The sequence below is a fragment of the Dermacentor andersoni genome, chromosome 6, assembly GCF_023375885.2.
Source record: "Dermacentor andersoni chromosome 6, qqDerAnde1_hic_scaffold, whole genome shotgun sequence".
Classification (NCBI taxonomy): Eukaryota; Metazoa; Arthropoda; class Arachnida; order Ixodida; family Ixodidae; genus Dermacentor; species Dermacentor andersoni.
In genome coordinates this window covers 4514406-4529380 of record NC_092819.1, presented here as the reverse complement: position 1 = coordinate 4529380, position 14975 = coordinate 4514406, and the positions used below count along the sequence as shown (strand labels likewise).

The 14975-nt window shown below is 48.7% G+C and overlaps 1 long non-coding RNA gene and 1 pseudogene across 1 annotated transcript; both read right to left on the bottom strand.

Moving 5' to 3' along the window:
• Positions 1-1253: 1253 nt before the first annotated feature.
• LOC126521759 (U2 spliceosomal RNA) lies at positions 1254-1433 on the bottom strand (annotated as a pseudogene).
• A 2152-nt stretch (positions 1434-3585) lies between these two features.
• Positions 3586-6209, bottom strand: LOC129382211 (uncharacterized). The gene is made up of 2 exons (XR_008610303.1): positions 5889-6209; positions 3586-5503 (listed from the first exon to the last, which is right to left on the bottom strand). It is a non-coding gene; the product is annotated as an uncharacterized lncRNA (long non-coding RNA).
• Positions 6210-14975: the final 8766 nt, after the last annotated feature.

Here is a 14975-nt window from a genome sequence, read left to right as displayed (position 1 = left end):
CGCACTGCTCAGATGGCATGTCGAAAGTGTTCAGAGCGAAGGCACCGCAGGTGAAACAAGACGAGTGGACAGGACCAGAAGACAGGGGTTTCTGAGAAAGAGCATCTGCGTCTGAGTGCTTTCGGCCTGAGCGGTAAACAACGCGGATGTCGTATACTTGTAGGCGCAATGCCCAACGAGCGAGCTCACCCGTGGATCTTTTAGTGAAGACAACCAGGAAAGGGCATGATGGTCGGTCACCATGTCAAATGGGCGCCCATAAACATAAGGATGAAATTTTGGATAGTCCAAATAAGAGGCAGACATTCATTCTCACCAACCGAGTACTTAGCCTCGGCTTTGGCAAGGGTGCGGCTGGTATAGGCTACGACGTACTCTTCGAAGCTATTCTTGCGTTTTGCAAGAATAGCGCCTAGCCCAACAATACTAGCGTCCGTGTGGAACTCAGTTGGAGCAAAGGACTCGAAGTGTCGCAGTACTAGAGGCGAATTGAGAACGCGGCGCAATTCTTGGAATGCGTCGTCGCACGCCGGAGACTTGGCCAATAGGTCAGAATTGCCGGTGCGTCAAGGGGGCAATGATAGGAGGAAAATTACGGACGAAGCGTGGGAAATATGAGCATAGGCCGATGAAGCAGCGAAGCTTTTTCATGGTGGCTGATTTGGGGAACTCGGATATGGCGCTAATATTCTTAGGGTCCGGAAAGATACCGTCTTTTGAAACTACATGACCGAGAATAGTAAGCTTGCGAGCGCCGAAGTGACGTTTCTTCAAATTTAGTTGCAGTCCTGCAGTAGAGAGTCACACAAGGACTTGCTCGAGGAGGCTGAGATGCGACCAAAGTCGGTGGAAAAAAAGACGATGTCATCTGAATAACAAAGGAACGTGTTCCACTTCAGCCTTAGAAGAATCCATCATTCGTTCGAAAGTATCAGGCGCGTTGCAGAGGCCGAAGGGCATGACGGTGAATTCACCAGGTGTTACAAAGGCTGTCTTTTGGCGATCGGCTTCTGCCATTGGCACCAGCCAGTACCCGGAGCACAGATTCAGCAAATAATTCTGCTCCCTCTAGAATTTCAAAGACATTGTCGATGCGCGGCAAAGGGTGCACATCTTTGCGCGTTATTCGGTTAAGGCGGCAATACCCGACACAGAACCCTATGGAGCCATCTTCTCGCAGCGAAGCTGTATATGGCTAGGTTCTGCAAAAAATTCGTGCGTCTATCGAGCTGTGTAGATCGAGAATTTCTCCCCTTACGTGGGCCGATCCAGAAGATAGCGCAATACCGGGCCGACCCGCGGCGGAGGTGAAACGGGCTTTAAGCACTCCGCCAACCTGCGAGAGTAAGTTTAATATCTTAGGTCCAAATATAACCCGTATCAGATATTAAGCGGATAAGCCCAGATACCCCATTTTGACCCGCGTCGGCCATGTCTATTTTCGTACCGCCCTCTCTTTTTTTGTGTTCCAAGCCCTTGCGTATCTCCTTTCCTTTCGTTCCGCTCTCCTGTGGTGGTGGTCCCGTAAGTGTGCTGCCCCACAGGACCGCGAGGCGGAAAGAAATGCGAACCGTTCATGTGGCCCCGATCCCGCAAACTTGGAACGTTTCACCGGAGCGACAGCGAGGCTCCAGAGGGAGTTTGTTGGGAACCAATTTTGTGTGACCTTTGTTGTGTGTGGTGACCGCTTGTGGCTTTCCTCACAGCTGTTACTGCACTGCGGGACGTCGACCAACGCGCGATGGACTTCGCTGCGGAGAAGCAATGTGCTCCCTCGGAGTGCGGTTAAGTACTGTCGTGTGCAATATGAGCGAGAACACAGGAGTGCGTGTCAGATAGCCTCGAACCCCGCTATGAACGATACGTGGCGGCCACCATCGAAATAAAGTGGAAAAGAGGGCGCTGTTCTAATAACTGTTAGCACTCCCCCCATGCGTCTCTTTATACAAAGTGCAGAACTTCCGACCGCCAGCGAACATTGATAAAGCTGTTTGATATTGCGGTTACTGATAACTTTGTGCACCGAAGCGTGGCCAATAGCAGCACTGTTTTGAAACGTCAAAATTTGAGAGCTACTTCCTTGGGAAATCTGTCCGTCTTTCTGGAACGCGTGACACGATGCGCTTCATAAGATATACATGAGTTCCTGTGGGGGTATGACTGAAAATACCTTACGCTAAACGCAGGAACAGTCTCAAAAAAAAGAAAAGCATGACTAAAAAAGTTACTCGCTGTAAGTTACTGTGCACGTAACCGTATTATCCGCTATCGGCGGCCAGTGAAACGCCGTAAGCTGCCGTTTTCGACAAACGCAAGCGCGGTGGGAGTACCAACAGTTAGTGGACGAGCGTCCCCCTTTCCCCTCTGTTATAGACAGCGCCCTCCGCGTATCGCTCCACCTCGGTTTCAACGCTATTTGACACGCGCTCGCGTGTTACTGCTCATATTGCTCACGATAGTACCCGTCTGTTCTACGTGCCAGGATTCGTTAGTAAAAGGTGTCGTGCCACGTTTTCCAACAATACATGGGTTCTGTATACCCCCGGTGCTTTATCATCTTCCTAGGCTCAACACCGTGAAGCAGCGACTAGCCGCGCCTCGCCTTCCGTGCACGCGACGTTTGACGCACGGCAATGGACAGTTCGCCATCAAGGAGCCCACATACACAGCTTCGCTGGTCATCCACCTTCACAGAGTGGCACTGCATATTTTTTTAACGAGGACAACCGGACATTCTCAGGAACTGTTAGAAGGCTGGATGATCCCATTCAACCACCAAATGCCTACACATGTCGAACAGATGTTCAGAGCGGGACATTCAAATGTCCTTAGGACATACGTAAAAATCCTGTGGGTCCTTTTAGATGTCCATAGAATCGTCCCAGGCACGCGAATGGACGTTCGTAGAAACGTCCCACGCACGTCAGAATGAAACATTCGGACGTCCAAGAGATATTTAAATATGGATTATTCTTACTGCATAATCCCGAGCACGTCCTAAGGACATTATTGTCGGAATGTAGGACGCTTCTAGGCCATTTTGTGTTACCAATCGTCCAAAGGACGTTTATGGGACATTTGGTTGTGAATTTAGAATATGCACAGGGCCTCCGCATTGATGATACATTTATATAATAGGGAGGTCCCTCAGAATGTGCCCTAGCAGTGCAGCCATCCTACTGCATTTTACATACCATTAATGAAGTAAGCTTGTCCTTGTTTTGTGTAGGTTTGTGGGGCAACAATGAAAACGAAATGCATGGCTCTTGAAGATCCATCCCAGTTGTCCAGTAAGGCGACCAAACATTTCTGTCATGCAAAAGCTGAAGTACCGGGAGACAGGCCAGAAATGCAGCCTACCGCATCTCAAAGCATACTAAATAAAGCTGCACCGCAGCTAAGCATTGTGTACCTAATTTCCTGCTATGGCAAGATAACACATTACACAGTACTTCATAAAGATGCATTAAATCAAAACATATCGCATAAACTACAAGCAGTCAGGAGATGCAAACTATACTTTTTTGTGCTAATTGGAACAAAGCTACAAAACAATGTTCTGCAGGCTGCTGAATCATTTGATAATCTCATTAAAAATGCCGCATTTAATTCAATAAAACACTTGCAGGAAGATTACAAGTTCAACTCTCAAATGCACTAAGCAGTTTTCAGTAAAGCACATCAATGCAAACAAATAAGGCCCAATAATTTCATCATACAAGCTCAGCCATTAGAAGTCATGACGCACTATGGCCAATAAAAGTGTGCAGGAATTAAACTGTTTACAAATGCACATTCGATAGCAAGAAAACTTAACTCGCAGTGGGGCCACTAAGAAGTTATCATGAGGCTTGCTGCAGGCTCACATTCGTGGTCGCAGGCCGATCAACGAAAACTTTGCTGGTAAGTTCATATATGTTAGGCACTATAACAAAGTTGCTAGAGCCTTTCTGCGGGCCGTCTTCAGTAGTTACAGCAGCACAAGTTATGCTCAAGGTATGACAACTACATTAGGCGTTAATGAAGTTACTTGATACTAGTTCATCGGCCGTAGACGCGAACAGCCGCTGTATGGTCACTCATTAATAGTGCAAATGCACTCTGCGTCCATGACACATACTGGTGAAAGTCATTAGAGCAAACATTTTCGAGTAGTGATGAGACAATTTCACTTGAGCTAATATTTTGCAGATGCACCTCGACCAGTAAAAGAATTTTGAAATCCCTTTGTAGGGTGGGGTACAAAGGAAGTTACTAAGAGGCCTACTGCGGGCTGGCTCACTTCAGCGGTTGCCGGTACATAAGCACATTTGCTGAAAAGTTCAGAGGTCTCAGCCATCAAGGAATCTACTTCGTTCAGGATTTCTGCGGGCTTACTTCAGCGGTCACACACAGTAAAAATACCAACGATTTTAGAGATACATTGGTCAATAATAGGATTACTAAAGGCCCACTTTAGCATTTACAGACATGAACGCAACATAAGGGTACACAGGTACAAAAGCAGTTACAAGACACTTGCTTCAGCACCAAACCAAACAGAGTTCAGAGGTACTAGAATTTACAAAATCCTTGCTGTTCTTGAGTGGTCACGTATACAAATTCACTTCAATTCGCAGCTCGAAGGCCTCTAAGAAAATTAACATAAGTCTGAATGCGGCCTTTCTTCCGTGGTCGCAGCCAAATAATGCTGAAGACGTCACAGGTACGTTCGCTACTACACACTTCACTAACACCTTGCAACGTGCTTGCTTCAGAGGTCACAGACACAAGAATACATTCTCTGAGGTCACCCGTACCAAAGGTTAGCAGCGTTTGAGTCGGCTTGCTTCAGCAGTCACACAAACAAATTCCTCCTAACGAGTCCCTGATATCAGACGGCCTCAAAGAAAGTGACCAGAGGCTGATGGTGGCTGTTCTTCCATGGCGGCAGATACAAATATTTCTGAAAAGATTGCAGGTGTCTTCCCGACTACACAATTTACTAAAGCTTGCTGCAGGCTGGCTTAAGCGTTTGCAGGCACAAGGTTCACTGTAGTTTACAGGTGCTAAGAAATTTAGTGGGGCATTTCTGTGAACTTGCTTCAACAGTCACAGAGACAAGTTATTGCAGTAGAACACGTTGTGGGGCTAGTTAGTTCATAGCGCCAACAGTGACAGAGCACTGTCCTGTCTTTGTTCCTTCTTATTGTGATGTCACTGTTGGCGCTTTATTTTTTGAAAGACAAGCTATCCCAGAGTTCGCCGGTACATCAGCCGCCGAGGAAGTTACCACTTGGTGCAGATACAGAACAGAAGACATCACGGGTACGTCCGCAGCTACATAATTTACTAGCCATGCTGCAGGATCATTTCAGCGGTCATGCACACGAAAATGCACTGTTCCAATCAGAGGTGCTAAGAAAGCTAACCGATATCTGTGGGCTTGCTCCAGTACTGAGCAGCAACGAATAATGATGTCGACCCAAAGTGACATCAGCCTGATGGAAGGCACAGAGCATGGCTGTAAGGTATCCCAGAAAGACGTGTTAGAAATCTGTACACAAATTATTATCCACCATGTGCATGTTAACAAGCCGCACATTTAACAGCAATCTGCTGCTTCTGACAGCAACTTTGCTTCCTTGTGGCTTTAGACAACTAGCTGAGCTGACTGTCACCAGGAAAGCAGTAATTGTTGCAACTCTATGCAAAAATAAAAGGAATCATCCTAATGTCCCTACGTTAGCATCGCTTTGTCAAACGAGGCGAAAACAGTAATAATTACGCAGTTTCTCCCGAATGGCGAAGCAGTGATAGTGATAGCAAATTACCAGACAGCTATATTAGGTAAATTAAGCAGCTGTACGTGTTATCGCCAGCGTAAATTACAGTAAACCTTCGCTTACCGATTAAATTGTTGTCTGTGCCGTGTGCACAGGCGACCACGAATACATCTCTCTGGACGACATACCGGAAATTCGCTGCCGCAATGCTGGCGTGCTGAAGCGACAAGCGATCCTTTCTCGCTGCTTCGAGCCCCAACGCGTTTCCAGGCCTTGCCGAGCTAAGTTCCTTTGACGCTCAAGCCGCGCGCGAAGGAACCGCGGCGCAGCTGCACTGGCTGCGCCGCAGCGGCGGAATTTCGCCACGAGCGTCCCTGCAGTTTCTATGACAATAAAAGAAATATCTCCGCTGTAGCTTCGCCAAGAATACAATGGCAATATGAGGATCACGTACAGCACGTCGCGCACACAAGTGAGAACATACGTTGGCCCAAAGGATAGCGAATGCGAGAGAAAAGAAAACTAAAGCAGCTCGGTTGGCCAACTACCATGTGTTAGAGCTTCTGCCATTGAGATACGGATGCCTACAAAAGTGCCATTATTCGAGCCGTACGCGGTTTCACGATTACTCTTGCAATCGTGGTTACGCAAAGAAAATGCAAACGGCAGGCGAAGCTTAAGCGACACTGATAATCACCGAAATTTAATTAACAGTCAAAAGAGACAAACATTCCCGTTTACTAAACATACAACATGGGAACGAGCAATAGTCGAATAAGTAGCGGAGACGTTTCGATCGTTACAGACAGCTGACACTTAAACATGACCTCACCATCATACTATAGACGGGTGAAACTTCACACAAAAGGGGCATTTACTCCTCCAAGGCGGATGCCCATGAGCCTCCACCAATGGGCCCGCACTGACGTCATGAGCCGGTAGGCCGGTGACCCCGCCGATGGAGAAGACGGCCGCCCGCGCATCGAACTAGGCCGAATCGCGTCAGTCGTATGCGTTTGCCCCTCGTCAGAGTGAATTTCCAAACTGTTTGTGGTGGTCTACGATGCCGGAAATATTATTGCGAGCTTACGATGCACCATTTGTGCCGCGTGCGTTTATTGTGAGCCGTGATACGGCGACGAAAGACTGCAGCGAGCATCGCTGACGCTCGCTACGCGAACTGGTGACACTGCAACCTCGCAAAAAAAAAAAAGAGCCGTGAAAGGAACAAAAAAAAAAACTATCACATTCTTGAAGATAAGTTTGTGAAAACACAAAACTCAAAAATATAACTCTTATGCTATTTAAAACCAAGAGTATTTATTTAAAACGATGAATGAAGCATTTTCGTACCTTTCCTGCCTCGATCGTCTTCTCGCCCCAGGTTTGCAATGGTTTCGATAAATGCATTTTTTTTAGTACTTGTAAAACAGCAACTGATTAATTTTGAGCTCGGAAAACCAATATTAAATGTGCCGTCTACATATAAGCCAGCCCAAAAGCCATGCAGACCTGCTCTTTCTTCCTTTGTCCCTTGCAATGAAGCTAAAAAGCAAACAACGCGCAGCATTGTAGAAGGCACGGGATTATTTTTCTTTCGCTATTCGGCGTGCGCTGTAGCATTCTTATCACAAGAGCTCTGCCTAACCAGTCGTGAGAATACAAAAGTCTTTATACTGAGAACTACTGGCTTTAGAGGCGTGGTCTTTTGAGCGGGGCTATTTTAGTCGCGGAGGCAACCGGCTGTCGCGATTCGATCATCTGGGCGGGGCCTCCCCCCTTTTTCTAAAGTTGTACCCGACTATAGCATGCACCCGACGACGTGTAAATAAGAAGCAGTTTAACAAGTCGCCTTCCAAAACTTTCGTTATTCCGGTGAACGCACACCCACAACATTGTTTGGCACGAGCAATATAGCAGCCTAAAAAAACGCGTTGTAAAATTCAGCAGCGCAGCCAGCCAATTATCACGTGCAGCAAGTGCTCCGATCGTGGCACAAATGCCTACAAAACTTTAGTTATTCCACCCTCACACTGTTTTACGATCGCAATCACGGTTACGCAAACAAAACGCCACTGGCAGACGAAGCTTGAGCGACGCAGTTAGTCACTACGACTGCGTCACAGAAAGAGTAAACTCAAACAATAACAAAAAATGCGACTACGTGCGAACGAGCTAATCAACGCAAACGTTCCGAGAGTTACAAAGCTGAGACGTGAAGTTGACCTTAACTCCAACTAGTATTCAAAGATAGAATTGCCGGAACTGTCAAAACTGATCAACAAGGCGAAAATATGGGATATTCGAAATTATAACGTGAGAAAGACTGAAGAAGCCGCAAAAAATAGACGCAGCCTGAAATCAGTGAGAAGAAAACTTGGCATAGGACAAACCAAAAGGTATGCACTGAAAGATAAGCACGGTAATATCATCAGCAATCTCGAAGGTATAATAAAAGCAGCGGAAGAATTCTATACTGACCTGTACAGTACACAGAGGAATCAGAAGTACTCTATTCGAAACAATAATGAACAGGATACAGAAATTGCTCCTATAACTAGAGATGAAGACATGAAACGGGGGAAAGCGACAAAAGATGAAATAACAGTCGATTTATTCAAAGATGGAGGAGACATAATGCTTGAAAAACTAGCGGCTCTCTATACGAAGTGTCTATCGATTGCAAGGGTCCCAGAAACATCGAAGATTGCAAACATTATACTAATCCACAAAAAGGGAGACGTTAAAGAATTGAAAAATTATAGGCCCATTAGCTTACTCCTAGTATTATATAAAATATTTACCAAAATAACCTCCAATAGAATAAGGGCGAACCTGGACTTTAGTCTACCAAGGGAACAGGCTGGCTTCAGGAAGCGATACTCTACAATGGATCACATCCATGTCATTAATCAGGTTATCGAGAAATCCGTAGAGTACAATAGGCATCTCTATATGGCTTTCATAGATTACGAAAAAGCATTTGATTCAGTAGAGATCCCAGCAGCCATAGAGGCATTGCGTAATCAAGGAGTACAGATCGCTTACGTAAATACCCTGGAAAATACCTACAGAGATTCCACTGCCAGAAAGCCGCTAGAGAGCCGTGGAGAACAGACGCGCTTCACATGGGCTCCCGCTTCTCGTGCCTGTCAACCAGGATCACGGCCAGCGACCAACTTAATTTTGCCAACTGCATAACCGGCAAGACGAGAGAAATCGGTGGACACTAGCCACCATCAAGTGAGTGTCATATTTACCGATTTCTGCAACGGCTGCACAGCCGCCTAGGTAAGCCCAACGCCGAACGAGCGGCTGCAACCCCGTGGCGTGTGCTCGCGCCGCTCGAGCGTATCTGCGAGCATTGCACGGGCGCCTGCCCACGCAGAGACGAGCTCTCGAGACGAGCGAAGCAGCAATAGAAGCAATCAACATACCAAGAGAACGATTGGAAGATACAAACACAATGCAGATGGACCCGACTGAGGTAAGCAACACAGAAACTGCCTGGAATTATGACGCAAGCAGCGGAAGAACTATTGAACGCGAGAGCATCTGGATTACGAGGGGCAGAAAAGGCAAGAAGGACGCAGAGCATCAAACGACACAAGAAAGCAACCCAGCCAAGCAACAAACGAATGGAAAGCCACCACCACCGCAAGAGCGAAAACCCCGAATGCCGCTTCTACCAGTCGACGACTACAAGGTCGTATTCCGCCCACAACCAGGCCTCGAGCTTGCAAAGTGGAACAATGTCGCCATTATGCACGCCATCGGAAGAGCCAGCGGTTTCTCGCAGCAAGACTTCGGCGCAAAAGTGTGTGTTCAAGTGCAGAGAATTGAGAACCTGATTATTGCAAGCACGGCTGACTGGGAAGACGCGAAGAAACTCGAAAGCATCAGCAGAATACAACTTGGCGGCACTTTCTTCACTGTAAAAGGCAACACGAGAACCCCGGACGATGTATCCAGAGGCGTAATAAGCGGGCTCTTGCCCGGCACGAGTGAAGAAGAACTCAAGGCAAGTCTTCGCGCACCAGCGAGGTAAACCGTCCTCCACGCTCGTATGCTCGGGCAATCGTCCGCGGCCGTGATATTTTTTCGAAGGACCGCACGTACCTTATTACGTCCGCTTCCAGAGTCTCGACTTTCGATGCCAACCCTACCGCAAGTCAGTGCAATACTGCAGAACCTGTGGAAACACGGGACACCGCCAGGATGTCTGCCCAAGACCATTGCCAGCCTTCTGCTCTAAATGTGGCAAAACCGATCAACTACCCGACCACGAGTGCAAACCCGCATGCAAGTTACGTGGAGAAGGGCACGAAACAGCAAGCAAAAATTGCAACAAAATACTGAAACCCAAGCCGCCGCCATTCAACATACGACAGCAACGCATCGACAGGCTCAAAGGGAGAGACAGTCGCTGGAGCTCAGGCGGCGAACAATTCCCACAATTAGGAAGCTCAACCACCAGCTTCAGGGGCAGTGATGGCAGCACCCCCAAACGAAGTAGATCTAGATCTATACTCCGATCGCCGTCCCGATCACGCTCACGCTCGCACTCGCCCAAACGCGTGAGCTACGCGGATGTGGTAAGCGGATCGAGTGGATTGAGAACCACGAGCAGCTCCAAATTCTTGTCGGCCGAAACTGCGGCCCTTCAGGCTCTCGAAAATAAGGTGCAAATTCCACAAAACACGTTGCACAATCAAAATAGTCAACTACAAAGCCAACAGGCCCTCATCGACAAGCTAATCCAATGTCAACAGATACAGCAAGACAACATAAACAGGCTTCTACAAAAGTGCGAGGAGCAAAAAGATATCATTGATAAACTGCAAGAGAGATGTACGAAAGTCCAAGACAGCATTGCACAGCCGCGACCCTCACTTCCCGACGCAGATGTTCAATCCGTAGTTGACGCAAGATTCCAAATCCTCCAAGAAACTCTCATGACAAGTACGCACGACACAATTGAGAAAATCGTCCAGGCAGCAATAACGAATTTCGCTGCAAGTATAGCCAATAAGGTCACCACGCTAGACGCCAAGGTGGATGGACTTGCAGCGCAACAAAACAACTTCATAGCCCATATCAAGAAGACGTACGTAACAAAACAGCACCTCAACACGTCACTAAATGACATTCAGCCCGACAGAAAGCGGCCGCGAGCAAACGACCGCAGTGCCTCTCGTTCAGTTTCACCTACCCGCGAGCGCCGGCAGGGAACAGAAACAACCGAAGATGGCGGTCCCTAATCACAGGACTACAAATGCACTCTCGATTCTCCGCATATGACAATGGAACTGTCGTTCCTATCGACCACAGCATGCTACCTTACAAGAATTTGTCAAACAAGACCCACCCGACTTCATAGCGCTGCAAGAAACAAATACACAAAACGTCGGGCTACAAGGGTACAACGCCTATGTACAAACAAAACGCATGGCAGTTCTCACCAAGAAGAATCTCACTGTACAGGAATTGCAACCCGTCAATACACCGATCGAACACACCTTAATCTAACCATACGGGAGAGGAAATCGCTCAAGAGCGTATTCGTAGTCAGTGTGTACAGCCCTCCCAGAGACCCCCTTTCAGATTTGGACCACCTTGTCCGAGAAATTAAGAAGCGCACCGATGGTCATCAAGTCGTTATAGTAGGGGACTTCAACGCCCCACACACGGCCTGGGGATACCAAACCACCACGAAGAAAGGAGCCCGAGTGCACGACACTGCACAGCAGCACAGACTCACCATGTGGAATGACCCACTCCAAACAACGATGATAGGTAATAGTGTCTCCAGAGACACAAACCCGTATCTCACCTTCACGCTAAACGTGCCCTCGGCAGAACGGAGTCGACTCCCAGAAACCCTGGACAGCGATCACCACATCCTCCAAATAACTGTGGCTCACACTCGCAAGCCCGCTAGGCTTGGAACGGCCCGGGTAACGGAGTGGAAGTCGAGACCACCAAAGTCCATGGCGAGACCACCATCGAGAACATAAATGACTGGCTGAAGAAAGTCCTCGACACGGCAGAACGCCACACGAAAACAACACAGGTGAATGAAGTAGTGCCAGCCGTCGACACTCACCTCCTCCACCTCTGGGAAGCCAGAAGAGCTCTCCTCAAGAGGTGGAAGAGACAGAAGTTAAACAAGAAATTAAAGAAGCGAATGGCCTTCCTCACCGAGCAAGCACAGGCATACGCAGAGAGATTAGGAAGACAGAACTGGCACACATTTTGCGACAAACTCCAGGGAACCCTGAGCACAAAGAGGACGTGGCATCTCCTGCGTGCCCTTTGTTGCACCCCAGGGCCATCCCTCCGTTAGCAACCAGTTTGTTGCATTTGTAGGCGATCCCACTGCAAGCGACCTGTCTCTCGAAGCTCGACCGACATTACTTATTGGGTAGCGTAGCGTTGTCGGCGGGCTGCAGGCATCCAGTGGACCATGGCGACCGAGCAAGGGCGAGACGATTTGCTAGTGCGAAACTTGCACTGTTTATTCAAAGGTAGTTGAAAGAAAATAAGAAGAGGATGAAGTATCAAGTATGAAGTATATCACAAGTACATGTCGGAGCCCCTTAAATAGGCTCTCTACAATCGTGTGGGCGGGATCTTGCTTCCGACGATGACACGTGACAGGCACCGAGAGAAGGCCCCTCCTCCTGCAATACCAAGCACGGGAAGGAGAAGTCGATCCTCTTTTCGACGAATCCGGCGAGTAGGTCGTGTGAAGGGCCTCTCCGGCGCCGTGGGAGCTCTCCGGCCAAGAGAAGGTGAGGGGGATGAGGTAAGCACACACGATGGCACGACCATGAGAGGAGCGGAAGAGGTCGCCCGTGGGCTCCGGCTCAGGGAGTAGGGTGAATGACCTCTCTGGCGCTGTGGGCTCCGGCCCCGGGGGTAGAGTGAATGACCTCTCCGGCGCTCGTGGGCTCCGGCTCAGGAGGTAGAGTGAATGATCTCTTCGGCGCCGTGGGGTCCGGCCAAGAGAAGGTGAGGGGGACGAGGTATGGCCCTTGGCGTCCGGCCATACCTAACAGACTCTCCGGCGGGGGAGGAAGATCCCGACGTGTAGGGGCCAGCAGCCGCTGTACGAGAGATCGGCGTTTCGGTTCAGGATTCTCCGTAGAGGTCACGAACCCTTCGTTCGTAGCAGGTAGATTCCGGGGAGTGGTCATCCGTCCTCGTGGCGCTCTTGTGACATTTCTCTAGTCCGGTCTGGTGAAGTTGGTCTTGCAAGCAGGTCTTGCCATTTTTCGTCTCCTGCGTGGGCAAGCAATCACCACAGAACAGTGGCGGACCCACAACCACAAAGCAGCGAGCACAAGGCCACTCTCCCCCAAGACACACCCGGCTTTTAACAAAAAAGAAAACCCGCTACACCTTTCCCATTCCCTACGCGCGTCCTCCCCTCCTCAACACTAAAAACGGCCATTTCTTGAAAGCGTTAGGACGTGGTTATTAAAATCAGCTAACAATCGGCTTCACTTCGGAAACATATGAATGAACGAAAAAATGCCACGGAAACCCGGATGAGCATGAGGCTTTCGACACTCTAGGGGCAACGACTTAAACCGTCGGCATTGCCGTTAAGCTTACCCTTCTTGTGGCGATATAGCAAGCTAGCTTCTGCACCGCCCAAACTACACGAACCGCATGTTTCCTACCTACCGCGGTGGCGTACTTATCGCGCGCATTGGTGCCACTGAACAGTCTGGCCGTCTTCACAAGTACGTTATCACAAGTGCGCTAGCCTTGTGGTCACAATTCACAACGCGTACTTGCGTCGTAGGCAAACTTTTCTTTACGCCTACTCACGTTTCTTCCTTTAGTCCCTACAGGACACGTAGCTTAAACGAGCAAGTAAAATTGCGTAACTTACGCACTCCGCAGAACCCTTAACAAATTGCGTCTGATAATAACTCGTTCTACGCACGCTCATTAGAGAAGTCAGAATACGGCTGCCCTCAACACACGAGCAACCTAGTCATAATTCTGCTTCCTTCCGTCCACACAGGACACGCGCTAATGGGACTAAGACCGCTTCTCGGTGCAAATCATGCGCCCACCAAAAAATTACACGGTTAACCTTAGACCATAAAAAGCGCATAAAACGAAGAAGGTTAACTAAAACACACACGCGTTACCATAGGCCTCTCAATGATAACCTTGACACTCAGGTTACTTACACACAAAAATTGAAAGCCTATCTACTTATTAATGAAAAAACCGCGTCTTTCAAATCTCGAGCCTCTCTAAAAAAACATAAACAGAGCTCATACTTTACACATTCAAAGAAACTCTAGTCTCAAATCGCGAAATTTTCCAAATGTTCAAAAATAAAACAAAACACTTCCTTTCTACGAAAGCTCCCTTGGTCTCCCGTTTCAAACGTTTTTGACTGACTCATACTTTGAGCCGAACTCGAGGGGGTCGCGGACCGAAAGCTACTCTGGCTACGGAGGAACAACAAAAGGGCTGACTCACTATCAGCTCCCCCAAGACGTTAGAGTCCCCTACCAATTTGCGTCGTGGCGCCCCGCTTTCAGCATGACCTCGACTGACCGCGTCGCTACTCCCCACCTGGTCTTGTCTTGCCACCTTGCGCTTCTTTGTACTGCACGCTGAGCTTTGAAAAGAACGACGGAACGACGAGGAATTTAACTGCCCCGTGCCCTTTTTCCGCGTCCGTGCAGAACATGCTTCTCCGTCCCCTTTTGACCGGTGGCTCGAACGTGTTTGACGCGTCAACATCGTTCGTGACGACCGCACCTTTCTTTTCGCTGCGCCCTGCCTTTTCGCGCCTGTTGCCGTCTTTGGCTTCGCTACTTTAGCCATCGCATTCCGATTCTTACGGCGCTTCTTTCTGCGGCGCTTTCTCTTTGAATGCTCCTTCATGTCGCCTTCTGGCTTCTCGTGCTGGCCGTCACACATCTCATCGGCCCGGATCGGTCTCTTGCCCGCACAGTCTGAGTGATTATCATTTAAATCGACTCTATCTTTGCCTCGACTGGCGGACAGCTCAACCGACTCTGGCACAATGCAGCAGGCTTTACTCGAGCTATGCAACTCGCACTCTTGCGAACGGCCCTCTACTGCATTGCCCAGCTCACGCTGTGTATCGACACACAGCCCGTCGGTCTCGAGCGCTGTCTCACCCGCACAGTCCGAATGACTCCTAATTAAATC